We start from the raw sequence: 13,748 nt of genomic DNA on the forward strand, positions 1-13,748 counted from the left end.
GGGATTGGTGGTGGGTGGTTGTGGGAAGGATGTAGGGAGGGGACATTTTAGAAATTATCCTAGAGCAGGTGGTGTTTTTGAATTGAGCCATCACCAGAATATAAGCACCATGAGGGCAGGAACTTATCCCTAGGGCCTAGAACAGTGGTTGGCACATAATAGATGCTCAGTAAATATTTGTTGCATTAATGAATGAGTGATAAGCTGAAGGGTGGGCCAGGTGAGTAAAAACAGAAGAAACAGTGTATGGGAAGGCACCCAGAGAGTATGTGACACAATGGGAGAAGCGCAAGGGCACAGCATGGCAGGAGCCTGGGGTCTGTGTTGGAGAGTGGAGGGAGGAGAAGAGGCAGGCCCAGGTCCAGAAAGAATGTGGATGACGTGCTTTGCAAGACACAGAACTGATGAACTGATACCAGTGGATCCTGGGACCTAGGGCCCGCATTTTCTTAAACACAATGTCTCGGCTGCAATAATAATTCCAAATAATATTAATCAAGTTTACATTTTTAGAATGCCTTCCACTCTACAAAACAATGAAGCCCTTCACATGTATTATCTCATTTCAGAATCACAATACCTTGTGAAGTTGGTGACATATATATCCCCATTTTACAGAGAGGAAAGCTGAGGCCCAGAGAGGTTATGTGATTTACCATGGTTACTCAGCTAATTAGGTACAAACTTGGGATTCAAATTAGGAATTTGGACTCAGGCCAGTACTCTTTCTCTTATATAACAGTGGTCATATTGCTTTGCATTTCTTTGGAGAGCACAGTGCTTCACTGATTTTTGTTATTGTTGTTCCTGAAATAAATACATAGGGGACCTACAAGTTTGAAAGTAAATGCTCATGTAAGTGTCACCCACGTTAAGCAATGGAAAGATTGCCATCGATCCCAGAATGTCCCCCTTTCCTTGGTCTCATCCCCTTTCTCTCCTCTAGAGGGGATCATTCTCCTGACTTTTATGGTGATATCCTTTCTTTTCCTTCTAGATGTAGCACCTGTGAATGCACAGACTTGTTTTGTGATAAATCAAATGGTCACTATAATCTGGGCAGTTTTCTGTTAGTCTGTAAACTCCTTGAGGGGCCTCTCTGTGGCTTAATGCATATTCACTTGTCAGATGTTTAGTGAACACCTCCCAAGAGCCCAGCAACTAAGTTCTGTAGAGCCAGAGATAAAAAAAAGTAGGCACGATCTTCATGCTGGAACAATCTCATGGGTACTGCTTTAATAATTTGTATACTTTTTAATTAATTAATTTATTTATTTATCGAAATGGAGTCTCGCTCTGTCACCCAGGCTGGAGTGCAGTGGCACAATCTCGGCTCACTGCAGGTTCCACCTCCTGGATTCAAGTGATTCTGGTGCCTCAGCCTCCTGAGTAGCTGGGATTACAGGTATGAACCCCAGCGCCCGGCTAATTTTTATATTTTCAGTAGAGACAGGTTTTGCCATGTTGACCAAGATGGTCTTGAACTCCTGACCTCAGGGTGATCTGCCCACCTCGGCCTCCCAAAGTGCTGGGATTACAGGCATGAGCCACCGCACCCAAACTGAGAGTAGTCCCACTGAGCCAACCAGGAGCCAAGCCTGGAATCTTCTGATTCTTAGATGCATTATCCATTGAGCCACTGACCCCGATCCTGATTTTTAATTAAAAATAAATGGTAATGGCAACATGATAACCCATACCAACTCTGGAGTGGGAATACTTGATATCATGTGACTTTTCACAAAGGTGACTTCATCCATCCTGCCCAGGTGTCCTTCTCTGTTCTGCAGTGGCAGCTGAGCAACCAGAATGCCAGCTCCTCACTTTGTCAGTGATCAATACCTACAAATTCTCGTTGCAAAATGATGGCCACTTGCCATCATTTTGATTGATGTGTAATCAATAGCAAGTGACCATTATTTTGCAACTAGAATTTGTAGGCATTGATCACATTCAGAAATGAACCAATTATTCACATTTGGAAATTCATAGACTCATGAGAATATACCTACAAATGTCCAGCTTGAGAGACTCTTCCTTAAAAGTTAGCACTTGTAGTTCTGGATAATCACCTTAGTGTCAGTAAGGTCAGCGCCCAATTATAGCAACAACATTAAAATCTCGTGGCAAGGTTCAGTTATCAGTGGCCATCCATGAGAAATAGAATTCACTTAGATTAATTTTTTTAAAGGTTATCATAAAAATTTAAAATAGAAAATTCTTATGGAGAACTTCAAATTCTTAAGGATATTTCTACAGACCTGTGTGAGAAACACTGATGTACTTACCTTTGTCAAAGAAAAGGCATGAGCTCCCATGTTGATGTTGATTGGAATTGTAGATAAACCCAAGACCAATCTAGTTTTGGATGCATCTTGATGTCTCTGATCTGAAGTAGGTTTACCTTCTAGTTATGTTTAAGTCACATTCTGCAATACTTGTTGACTCCAGGAAGAACCCTTGGGGGCAAGGGGTGGATGGCTTAGATTATCCTTGGACAATCTGTGTGTAATAAATAGCATACTGAGTCAAGGGACCTGTCTTTGGATCCCTAGTGGAATTTTAAGTTTCAATGAAGAACTGGGAGACTATCTATTTTTACAATCTGGTTCCCAGTAAATCAAATGCTCCCAATTTTTCTCTGTTTGTTATTTCTCTGACCACCAGTCTCAGTGGAGCAGACAACTCACTGTGCCAGTTTGACCTATGTTCTTTCTAACATATGGAGCAGAGTTAATGAGCTTGTTGTGACTACTAGCAGCATTCCGCTCAGAGAGTCATAGAATTTCAGAGTAGAACAGATAAAAAACATTTCTTAGCGGGATTGTGGCAGCAGGCTCCTAACTTGTTCCCCTGCCTTACTCTTTATCTGATCCAATTCATGTTCCCCACAAAATCGTAGTTTCTTTGTGTTGAGTTTCTTAAAAGCAGAGCCTGAGCCAGGGTTTGGGGATGTTTATGCAAGCAAGTTATTGAGAGAGTGCTCTCCTGAGAAAGAAAATGAGGAAAGCAGGACATGGCAGAGGAAAAAATGCGAGGGCATGGTCTCAGCTAAACCCAGCTTCAGCTTGATCTCGTGGGATGCTCTAGAGTAGAAATGGCACCATACAGGTGGCCCACTTTGAAACAAGGGGTCCACCGTTTGTACTCCATGTCAACCAGTCGTTAGCTGTGGGCTGCCATGGAGGGTGGACTGAGGGCAATTCAATTCTTAAAAGAAGGTGGCAGCTCTGAATATTAGCAGCCAACACTCAGAACATCGGGGAGGGTGCCCATCCTAGAAATGAAGATATGGACTAGGCACCAGCTGTGTACATTACACTAGGTAAACTTGAAAGGTCAATTTGATGCTGACGGCTGGTAAATTGACTTGCCCAGGAGCACATAACTCCTGTTGTAGTATTTGGTGACTTGCCCCATGCCATGTAGCTTATAGTTCAAATGCTTAATCTGAGATTAAGTTTTATGGGTTGGAGCAAAAACAAAACGCAAAGATTTCTCATAATTCAGGCAGGTTTGGTGGTGAGAGTGGCAAGTGTGGAAGGGAAGAAGCCAGGACTGGCCTAAACAGAACCGACTAGTTAGATCACAGGCTTTAGAGGAGGGTAGCCTTTTTTTTTTTGAGACAGAGTCTTTCTCTGTCACCCAGGCTGGAGTGCACTGGCATGATCTCAGCTCACTGCAACCTCTGCCTCCCAGGTTCAAGCAGTTCTCCTGCCTCAGCCTCCCGAGTAGCTAGGACTACAGGTGCCCACCACCATGCCCAGCTAATTTTTTGTGTTTTTAGTAGAGATGGGATTTCACCATGTTAGCCAGGATGGTCTCGATCTCCTGACCTCATGATCCACCCACCTCAGCCTCCCAAAGTGTTGGGATTACAGGCATTAGCCACTGCACCCTGCCTGAAGGTAACCTTTTAAAAGACTATTCTGTGAGTTGGACACAACAATGGGATATCTAGAAATGGCATTCTTTTTATTTTATTTTTATTTTTTTTTATTTTTTATTTTTTATTATACTTTAAGTTCTAGGGTACATGTGCATAACGTGCAGGTTTGTTACATATGTATATTTGTGCCATGTTGGTGTGCTGCACCCATCAACTCCTCAGCACCCATCAATTCATCATTTATATCATGTATAACTCCCCAATGCAATCCCTCCCGAAATGGCGTTCTTAAAAGTCAGATGGGTAATAGAGTGATTGTGGAGTAGGACAAAAAGGGCCCAGGTATCACCCCAAACTCTAGACCTGTGACAACACAACTGATATGGACCCTGTCCACTGAGAACAATGGGACTTCTGATATGCTCTGTGTTGATGCAGGTTGGTGTGGGGACTATGTGGGACTGGACCTCAAAGACTTAGTTAAACAGGTTCGGGTAAGGCAGGGGTTAGTAGGACCTAAACTTTGATTCAAATCTTTAGTAATAGATAGAATTTCCAATTTGAGAAGATCGAATAAAGAGTTGGGTCCCAAGGGTAACTGTATTATTTTTGTGTTACAGACTAGTTGTTGCTTCATTTTGGTGAGAATTACGCTTTTCTTGAAGTCCCTGGATGGTTTGATGATCTTGATAGCAATTATAAATGTGGTCTGAAAACTGGTGGCAGATGAAAGGCACTGTCCCTGCGGTATATATCCCTGTGTGCTCTATTGACTGGCAAATATGGTGCAGAGAATTTCAAGCATAATGATTGTTCAGCCAACTAGATCCAATCTTATTTTTAAAAGCTGTTTTCTCTCAGAGCTAATGCGTTTGCTCCTGACTCATTCTGATCAGTGGGGCATCGAGTTGAAGGAGCAGATTGGAAATTGTTTTATTGATTTTTTCTCTTTTTATTTACCAAAGGTGAGAGAGAATTTCTCTTCCCTGAGAGTTGTTCAGCTATGAGGCCAGTTAAGGACATTAGGTGGTTTGGGTAGAGTCAATTTGGAAACATGGCATCCTGACTTTGCTGCCCTGGTAGAACAGTAGAATGACTTCAGTTTGCTGACTAACGGGCAAAGGCAACTTTTCTTTATGGTCTTGGCTTTGGTGGTCATTGGAGGTTAGCGACTGCAATGCTGAAGCTCTCAACAGCCTGTGGAATGGCATCAGAGGTCCTAGAGTCTCACCAGCCCCTTGGAGATCATGCTGTGGGACTGAAAAGGTTGTGCTTTTGGCTCAGATCCTTTGGGAATTGTCTGATTCAGAATCTTCCTTTCCTCTCTGGTCCCTGTTCTTTCATCAGGAGGAAGAATGAGAAGGAGTTCATTTCTCTTGAATCCAGGAGAAAGAGCTTTCCTCACTATTAACACGACAGAGGTGTTGAATGAGAAATGGAAAATCAGTTCCCCCCTCAGTTTTTTTCTTTCTTGTGTGCTTTTCCAACGCCACTTCCAAATTCATAGTGAATAGCATGATTAGGAGGTCTTCACATGGCCCTCTCTGTTTTTTATTCCTCTAAACGATTTTTGAAGTTATCCAAAGTGAAAACTTTTGTGTGCTTTATTAGAAAACATTAATTACTTACCATGACACTGTGCTAAGTAGCTTTCTACACATGACCTCATTTAATTCTCAAAAGAACTCTGTGAATTAGGTTATCATGACTACCTCCAATTTACATAGCCCGGAAGTGTGGGAGCTGGAATTAAAACAGAGGCATATCACCTAGCACTTCAGAGCCCATGCTCTCTGCCACCTCCCAGTTCATTGAGAGTGAGGATAAACCTAACTGATGAGCCTGCTGTGGGGGTCTGGATTCATGGTGTAGTGCCTCCCCACCCCATCCCCACCCAGCCAAGGTTTTATTGTGGGAACCAAGGTGAACAGAAGAGGCTGATCAGAATGATCAGAGCCAGGCAACCCCACAGAAGTGCAGCAAGTTGATTTCTGACTATTTATACAACCCCATAAGACACTCCCCATCCACTGAGGCTGGCTGGTGGGAGACAACTCTTAAGTGTAAGAGAAACATGCACGTTGGCTAGCAAGGAGCACTTCATCATCATGATGGAAGGAAGACCACCCATTAGCTTGTTGGACTTGTGGACCACTTCTTGCCTCATGTTGACCAAAACCATGTGAATAGGTTTTTAGCTGTAGCTGCTGCTTAGTCCTCAGAGTTCTGGGAATAGTAGAGACCCTGGAACTAGTGTTGAAGGATGCTTTCCATCGCTTATGCACTCAGACCATGAGGGCAGCTCTTCCATGATATAAAAATGTGAAGATGTTACATATGTACTCCATTAAGTTGAATCAGTGTCCTGTTAACTTACATGTGTTTGATGTGGCCTTTTCAGTTCGTAAGCACCACCCATGTTTGCATATGTGTAGGGACATAAAGGCAATTAAATTTTAGTTCTCAACCCGGTACATACTAGAATCACTTGTAAAGCATAGAAATGCCCAGGTCCTACTGCAGACCAATTAAATCAGTGTCTCTGGGCATGAGGTCCAAACATCAGGATGTGCTTGAAGCTTTCCAGGTGACTCTCATGTGGTGCTTTCCAGGTAATTCTCAGCTGGTCCTAAGAATTGCTGGATGAAAGCTAAGTCAACTGTGAAAACGTGCTAACAAACCGTGTTCCAGGTAAACTATTGTTAAAAGGAAAAAGCTTAGACAAATTAAATTTAACAGCTTAGTTGAGCAAATAACAACTTGCAAGTCTGGCAGCCCTCAGAACCAGGCAGGTTCTAAGAACTCAGGTCAGGCAGCATTTATGGACAGAACACGGAAGTGAGGTACGAAGTTGGCTTAATTGGTTATAGCTTGATGTCTTGCCTTATTTTAATCAGTTGGCCACCTGCGATTACTGAAGCCCCCTTGCTGTGATTGGCCAAGACTCAGCTATTTGTTACAAGAGTATACTCGTATTTAGGCTTTCGGTTAGTTGACACACTGAGTTAGGTTGCAGTTCTTTATGTAAGGACTCAAATTTGGAGGCATCGTCAGGCCAAATGTAGTATAACACTGTGATATATGTGGAAGCTTGATCCTTACTGTGTAGTTCTGTTCATCAGCCAGGAAGGTTATCTTGGTGACAGCAGTGGAGTTGCCCAAAATGATAGCTTTGTGGAAGCAAGGTAAGGGCATTGGTGGTGGCATTGTTTGAAGGTTTGGGAGTATAGGGATGCAGGCACATAAGGGTGTAGCGGCTGCTGGAATTATGGCAGCTCGTTGGGCAAGATTGTGGCTTTGGAGACATACAGGGCAGTGGGAGCAGCCCCAGGCCAAGGGAGTAGACAGAAAGGAAGGAGCAGGAGAACAGGCCTCTCGGGGCTTCAGGCACAGCGATTTATGTCCTACTGGAATCCCTATCAGATGTCACCTTTTGATGTTTGCAACATGAACTGCTTTAGAAAAACATCCCTCAGGAACACTTAAAAGGGTGTGTATGCAAGTTTATACAAATGATAACAAAGTGAGGGCCTTGTAGAGGATGTGGCATCCAGAATGTCTGCATGTTATTTATTATTTATTTGCAACCCCTGTCCTGCCCTCTCATCCTCTAACAGGAATAACAGAGTGTTGTAATTAGTCCAGAATTTAAGCCTAGGAGGGGGGCAGAATTTTGAAGGTTCCTCAAGGGAAAACAAAAGAAAAACAAAACCTTTCACTCCTGAACCTAGACCTTGTGTCTTGCAGAATCCTGGCTTGCTCATGTGTTCCCAAAGGAGCTGGAATGGAATGCAGAGACGTGGCTGGGCCCTGTTCTGTGTATGAATGGAGACCGACCATTCAAGCATTTGCTGTGCTTGGGAACTACCAGGTCTGAGAGGCCCAGAGAGGGTAAGTCAGGCCCCATTGACATTTCATGACATGATCTTGTCTTTTATCACTAGAGATCAATGGCTGTCCCTTAACAAACCCTGTCTCGCCCCTCAAGGAGCCATAATCAAGTGAAGAGGATAGAGAACACGCACAGCCATCTATAGGGCAATGCTGTTTTACATAGTGAGGTAATTCTCCCTGCACCCTCACAGTGTTGTTATGAGAATCAGTTAGCTAACATAAAATATTATGTACAATAACAGTTAATGTGTTAGCATTATCTAAATTCTGGATATTAAGCTGTATTTCAGCTATGTTCTCATATTTTTCATGTCAGAACCTGATGCTTAGTGCAAAATCACCTACACTTTAGAAGTGAGGTGAAGCCTGCAGGAAGAGAAAGCTCTTGAGCACCATGCCAAGAGCGCGCTGTTACAATATTTATACCCGCTGTGGTTTGAACTGGCTTCTTAACTATAGTCTTCTTCCCTGCCTCCCTCCTTCAAGCAAAACGATGAGACCAACTTTGACATATGGAAAAATTTCTTCCGTGCACATTATTCCAGAGGAGAAAAACAAAACATGATTTGCAAATGCTGTCAAGGAAATGTTTCTTTCAAAAGGCTACAAGCAGGATATATTGGTGTGTGAGGATTGTCTTGAAGCTACATGTGCTGTGAATGAGAGGTCTGTGATTATTCATGCCAGGTACATTACCCGTGGTCTCCATTCAGATGTTTTGCTGTGATGCTCTCATGACACTAGAATTGTCACCTTGAAATCCTCAAGAAATCAAATATTCCAGGCAACAAAATTCCTACACCCCTGTCTCCCATCATTTGTAGACAAGATGCCACCTGGATATCACTAGATACCTTGGCCAGGCTCTTCCAAGAGCTGTCTACTCTTGGATGCACTACTTAGTCACCTTAAAAGCATTCTTAGAAGGAATTTTCAAATTACGAAGTCCATCTTATTTTCCCAGCAGACTCTTTTCAAGGGAATCTCTTCTCAGTCTTACTGAGGGGGAACTAGGATTGGGGCAAAGGAAAAAGAGCAATGCTCTTATCTCATGGCACTTTCAGGTGGGCAGGACAATGTGTAGGGAAAGGCATCATTGCTTTGGGGACACCTCAACTGGTTGTCCAGCAGCGCTGATCCAGGAACCAGATACACTATAGAGCAAGTCTGCCATGAAATGCACAAGAAGCAGAATAGTGCAGTAGATTACAGCATAGATTTTGAAGTCTGACAAAATTGGGTCTGTCATTTACTTGTCAGATGATTTGGGGTGGGGTACTTAACCTCTCCAAGCCTCAGTTTCCTTAGCTGTAAAATGCAGGATAATAACAGCATCTTTTTCATGGGGTTGTTATAAGGCAAGGGCAATAATGCATGCTGGGGGCTTTGCACAGGCCATAGTGCTCCATAAGCACCTGGCACATGTGGCTCGGGTTCTACTGAGAGAGGTGAAGCTGAAGCATTTGATTTGCCAGCTGACAGAATAAGTCCCATCATGTCTGTAGCCAGATGGGAGGTTACAATAGATAAACAGTCATGTATGAGTGCAACAGGGTATGACCTCCTGGTTCAAATGTGCGTTTTTATGACACCATGAAGATGGGAACTGTCCAGATGATATGCAGATGAACAGAGACTGTTACAAACATGTAAAACTACCAGTCAACCACTTGAAGATATCTTTCCAAAGTACCAGGAAAAACATTGCCTAAGGTGAAATAGAAAGAAAAACTGCTGTTAAAGAATCAAACAAAATTCTTAAAATGTCACTTTAATTTTGTCAACTTTATGCAACTGTCTAGTTTTAAAATCAACAAGTACTACAAAGTTTCTATTGAAAACTATAGGTCCTGTTTCACCCCATTCACCTTAGAGTCCCACCCACCATGGGCAAAGTCTTTCAACTCTATAAAATTTTTAAAATTTATCTTCTATTTCTAATAACATACAATATACTGCTCCTCACTGAGTTTTCAGTTTTCTATATTCATTGACTTCCATTTCCTCAAATGTCTGGTGATTCTTGGCTGATCATCAGTATTATATTGAGCAAGGTGTTGGAAGGCTGTTGGAAGCACAGCGGGTGGGAGAGAACCTTGTCACTGGGCAGGCTTACTGCACAGGAATGAGGATGGGTCTCAGCCCTCTTGACAGGAGCTCTCAGATATCAGGCCTCTGATTTCCTCCATTCTGGGAACACTTTCCCAGGCCAGTGGTGAGGTTTTATAAACCTGAAAGTCTGTCTTCCAGAAGCCCATGGGAGAAGGAAAAAGGGGACTTCAGGCTTCCCTGTCCCAAGTTTCTCTTACTTCCTCTGCCTCCCTTGTGTACTACCCACTGCCTCAGTTGTATCTAGTGTCCCCAGTTCATAGCCACTCAATAGCTTTTCCAGATAGCAAACCTCCAGGCTTCTCTGTGGTGGGAACAGGGGAGTCACTGAAGGCTGGAAATGGGGAAAGCGGTCTGAGGGCCTGAACACTCCATATGCAGGCTTTCACCCTCTCATCCTGGCTTCAGCCCCACCCTGCAGGCCACTTGCAAGAGATATTAAACCTTCATTTCCCGAACATTTGCATTGTGAATTCTCTTGCTTCTTGCTGGCTCCCTCCTTCCACCTAAGCAGGTAAACTAGACAAATCTGAACTCAGGTCAAGATGGAAGGGCAGTTGTTGACTTGCTTTCCATCTTTAGAAAATTGTGTTGATCCTGTCCCCTTTGTCTCTGTGGGCCTATGTCCTTTTTATTCCTCTGCTATAATTTTAGTGAGGTTTGAAATGGAATCAGACATAAATGCCAGGATTCAGTACCTGGAAAACCCCTCCACAACTTCTCAGTGGCCATTTTTTTTTTCTTGTCAGTAGGCTTTGAGACACTACTAACAATTTAAAAAATAACCCATAGCAATCAAACATTAATCAGAGGTTTCCTATGTGGGCAATTGGAATTCAGGTAGATTGAGAGGAGGGAATTTTATTTTTTACGCTACACAGTTTTACATATAATTATATATATACACACACATATATTTAAATCAAACCACTCATGATAAAAACAAGATGACTTCAAGCACCTTAGTCATCTGTGGTACTTATTGCCCCAAAATCACAATTGGGCTGGGAGTGGTGGCTCACACTTGTAATCCCAGCACTTTGGGAGGCTGAGGTGGGAGGATCACTTGAGTTCAGGAGTTTGAGACCAGCCTGGGCAATGTAGTGAGACCCTGTTTCTTTAAAAAAAAAAAAAAAATCACACTTGTACCAGAGCATAATACTGTAGTTAGGACTGAAATTTCCATTATTTTATTCTCATTTTGGATTCTTTAAAGTTGTGAAGAATAATTTTTTATATTATTTTATGCCACTTTAAAATGGCTTTCTGGCAGCAGAACCAATTTTTACTTAATCTGAACAAAAATTATAAAGTTGACCAGGTCTCCGAAATAAGAAAGAATGTTTTGTATGATGATGTCATCTAGACTCTAACTACATTTTAACTTCAGGATGACTGGCCGGATATTACAGAAGAACTGACAAAAGTAAAGCAAGAGCTGTCAGTAAGCATGAGGAACACTTTGCCTTTATCTGCTGCAAATATCTTGGGTTCGAGAGTAAAAGGCATAAAGTCAGTACTTTAATGCTGGTAACTCACAAAAAACTGAGAGCAGGTAAGTATAAAGCCATGATTTGAACCCCTGTGGGTCCATGTTGGTCCTAGCCACCACACCAGACACAGGAACCAAGTGCCTCAGGACAAAGCCAAGAGATCAGAATGGGTAATTCAGCCTAGGGTGTTTGGGGAAAACTTGATCAAAAAAGTGACACGTGGGCATAGTCACTGCTAAACAGGCGCAGGGTCTACTTAAGGCTATTCACTGGCTCTGCGAGTTCTAGAAGAAATGTGGGTTTCTAGGCGGTAAAGGATTTGCTATCAGTCTTCCTTTTCCTCGCTGTAGATAATAAAACTTGATTTCCAGCAAGGAATGGCACTCTGCTTACAAGCTTAAAACTGCTGGACTACAAAGTTACAGTTATCAAGTCAGTATAGTATTGGCACAAAGATAGGCTCACAGATCATTGGCACAGACCTGAGAATCCTGAAAAGGTCATCTTTATATGGCTAATTGATTTTCAATAAAGGTGTCAAAGTAATTCAATGGTAGAAGAAATGTATTTTCAATATATGGTGCTGGAACAACTGATTAGTTTTGCTATCATATCTCCTTTTCCTCATTGTATATAATAAAGCTACTCTAATTTTTATATGAGGAATGATTCTCTACTTAGAAATTTAAAATCATTGTACCACAACACAGAGGAAACTTGAAAAACACCCAAATATGTGGAAATTGAAGTAAGACACTTGTAAATAATCTGTGAATCAAAGAAAAACATCGCATGGGAAATTAGAAATTATTTTGAACTAAATGAAAATGAAATGTATCAAAATTTGTAAAAGGTAGCTAAAACAATGCTTAGAGGGAAATAATAGCTTTAAATGCTTCCATCAGAAAAGCAGAAAGGTTTATAGTCAATGAACTAAGTTTCCACCTTAGGAAACTAGAAAATGAAGGTCAAATTAAACCTCTGAAAAGCAGAAGGAAGAAAATGAGAAATATGAGAGAAGAAAAGCGATGAAATATAAAAGAGATAACCAAATGTCAACTACCGGGTGAATAGGTAAACAAAATATAGAATAACGACATAATGGAATATTACTCAGCAATAAAAAGGAAGTAACTGCTGATTCACACAGCAACATGGATTAATCTTAAAAACATCATGGTGAATGAAAGAAATTAGACACATATCTAAACTAGGGTGTCTAATTTCTTTCATTCACCATGATGATGCAACCATAGTTTTTGCCTTTTCCAGAACTCCACCTAAATGAAATCATGTAGTATGGTTTCGATACCCTAGTTTGTCACCCAAAAATTGTCTGAAATTTTGGCTCACATTCTTTTCAGAAAATTTTACAGTTGTTTATTTGCATTTTATAGACTTCATAGTATACGTGTGCATGTGCACACACACACCTACCCATCTACCCACCCCCACACACACATACAAAATGCTCTTGTTTAATGTATTGGTGAAGAGAATGATTCCTGTTTCTACAAATGTCCATATTTAAACTACTGGAGAATTAATCGTGAGAATATGAAGGTTCTTTATTTAATGCCAATATTTTGGTTACTCTATGGTTGATAATTATTTTTAGAAAGTTTCTTGAGGTCCAGAGCTCAACAACAGGAAGAAACAGTAAACTTTTTGTGTCCTGAGCAGCAGTGAGCTGGAATAAGCATCATTGCTTTCGAGAAGTAATACCTTGTTGCCTTGGTTTCTTTTCATCTTTCATTTTTTCTTCCTGTCACTTTCTGTCTTACTCCCTGTCTTTTACACACATACAGACACCTTCATAGTCATTGTGACATTTGGAGCAGAAAATGAAGAGAGCAAGATAAAAGTCAAAGCAATCAAAGGCAAAATTTTAAATGAAGTATTTTCACTTCTAGGATTTTATTCTAAGGAAAAATTAACTACATAAAGTTTAAGCTATAAGGTTCTCATCTCACTTTTGCATGTAATAGTGAAAAGCTATAAATGACCTATGTGTTACTATGTGTTACGTAAGGATTTTATTAAACTACTGTAAATTTTATACAGTGGAATAGCATGCAGCCATTAAAAACCATGCTGTAGAAAAATATTTAATAGAAATATTGCTATAATCTAAAAAGTAAAGATGTAGCTTTCACAATTGTATAATCTATTTTATAGTATATAATTATATTTTATGTCAATATATTTTAATATGTAAACATAATTTTTAAGTATATACGTTATGTACTTTATGTGTTATTTACATAAATTATATAATTTATATTATGCCAATCATATTTTTCTATGCCTATATTGACCTATAGAGCAACAATAAAAGAATATGGAAGATGTTAAAATAGATT

The 13,748-nt window shown here is 41.0% G+C and overlaps 1 long non-coding RNA gene across 1 annotated transcript in view; it reads left to right on the forward strand.

The window, feature by feature from the left end:
- The window catches only part of LOC108514029 (uncharacterized), a 116,636-nt gene that overhangs the window by 90,670 nt on the left and 12,218 nt on the right, over window positions 1-13,748 (forward strand). Inside the window, exon 3 of the long non-coding RNA XR_001881085.1 lies at window positions 7,637-7,780. This is a non-coding gene — a long non-coding RNA (uncharacterized LOC108514029). The remainder of the gene's footprint in view (window positions 1-7,636; window positions 7,781-13,748) is intronic.

This window comes from Rhinopithecus bieti, unplaced genomic scaffold, assembly GCF_001698545.2.
Source record: "Rhinopithecus bieti isolate Rb0 unplaced genomic scaffold, ASM169854v2 scaffold_33446, whole genome shotgun sequence".
NCBI lineage: Eukaryota > Metazoa > Chordata > Mammalia > Primates > Cercopithecidae > Rhinopithecus > Rhinopithecus bieti.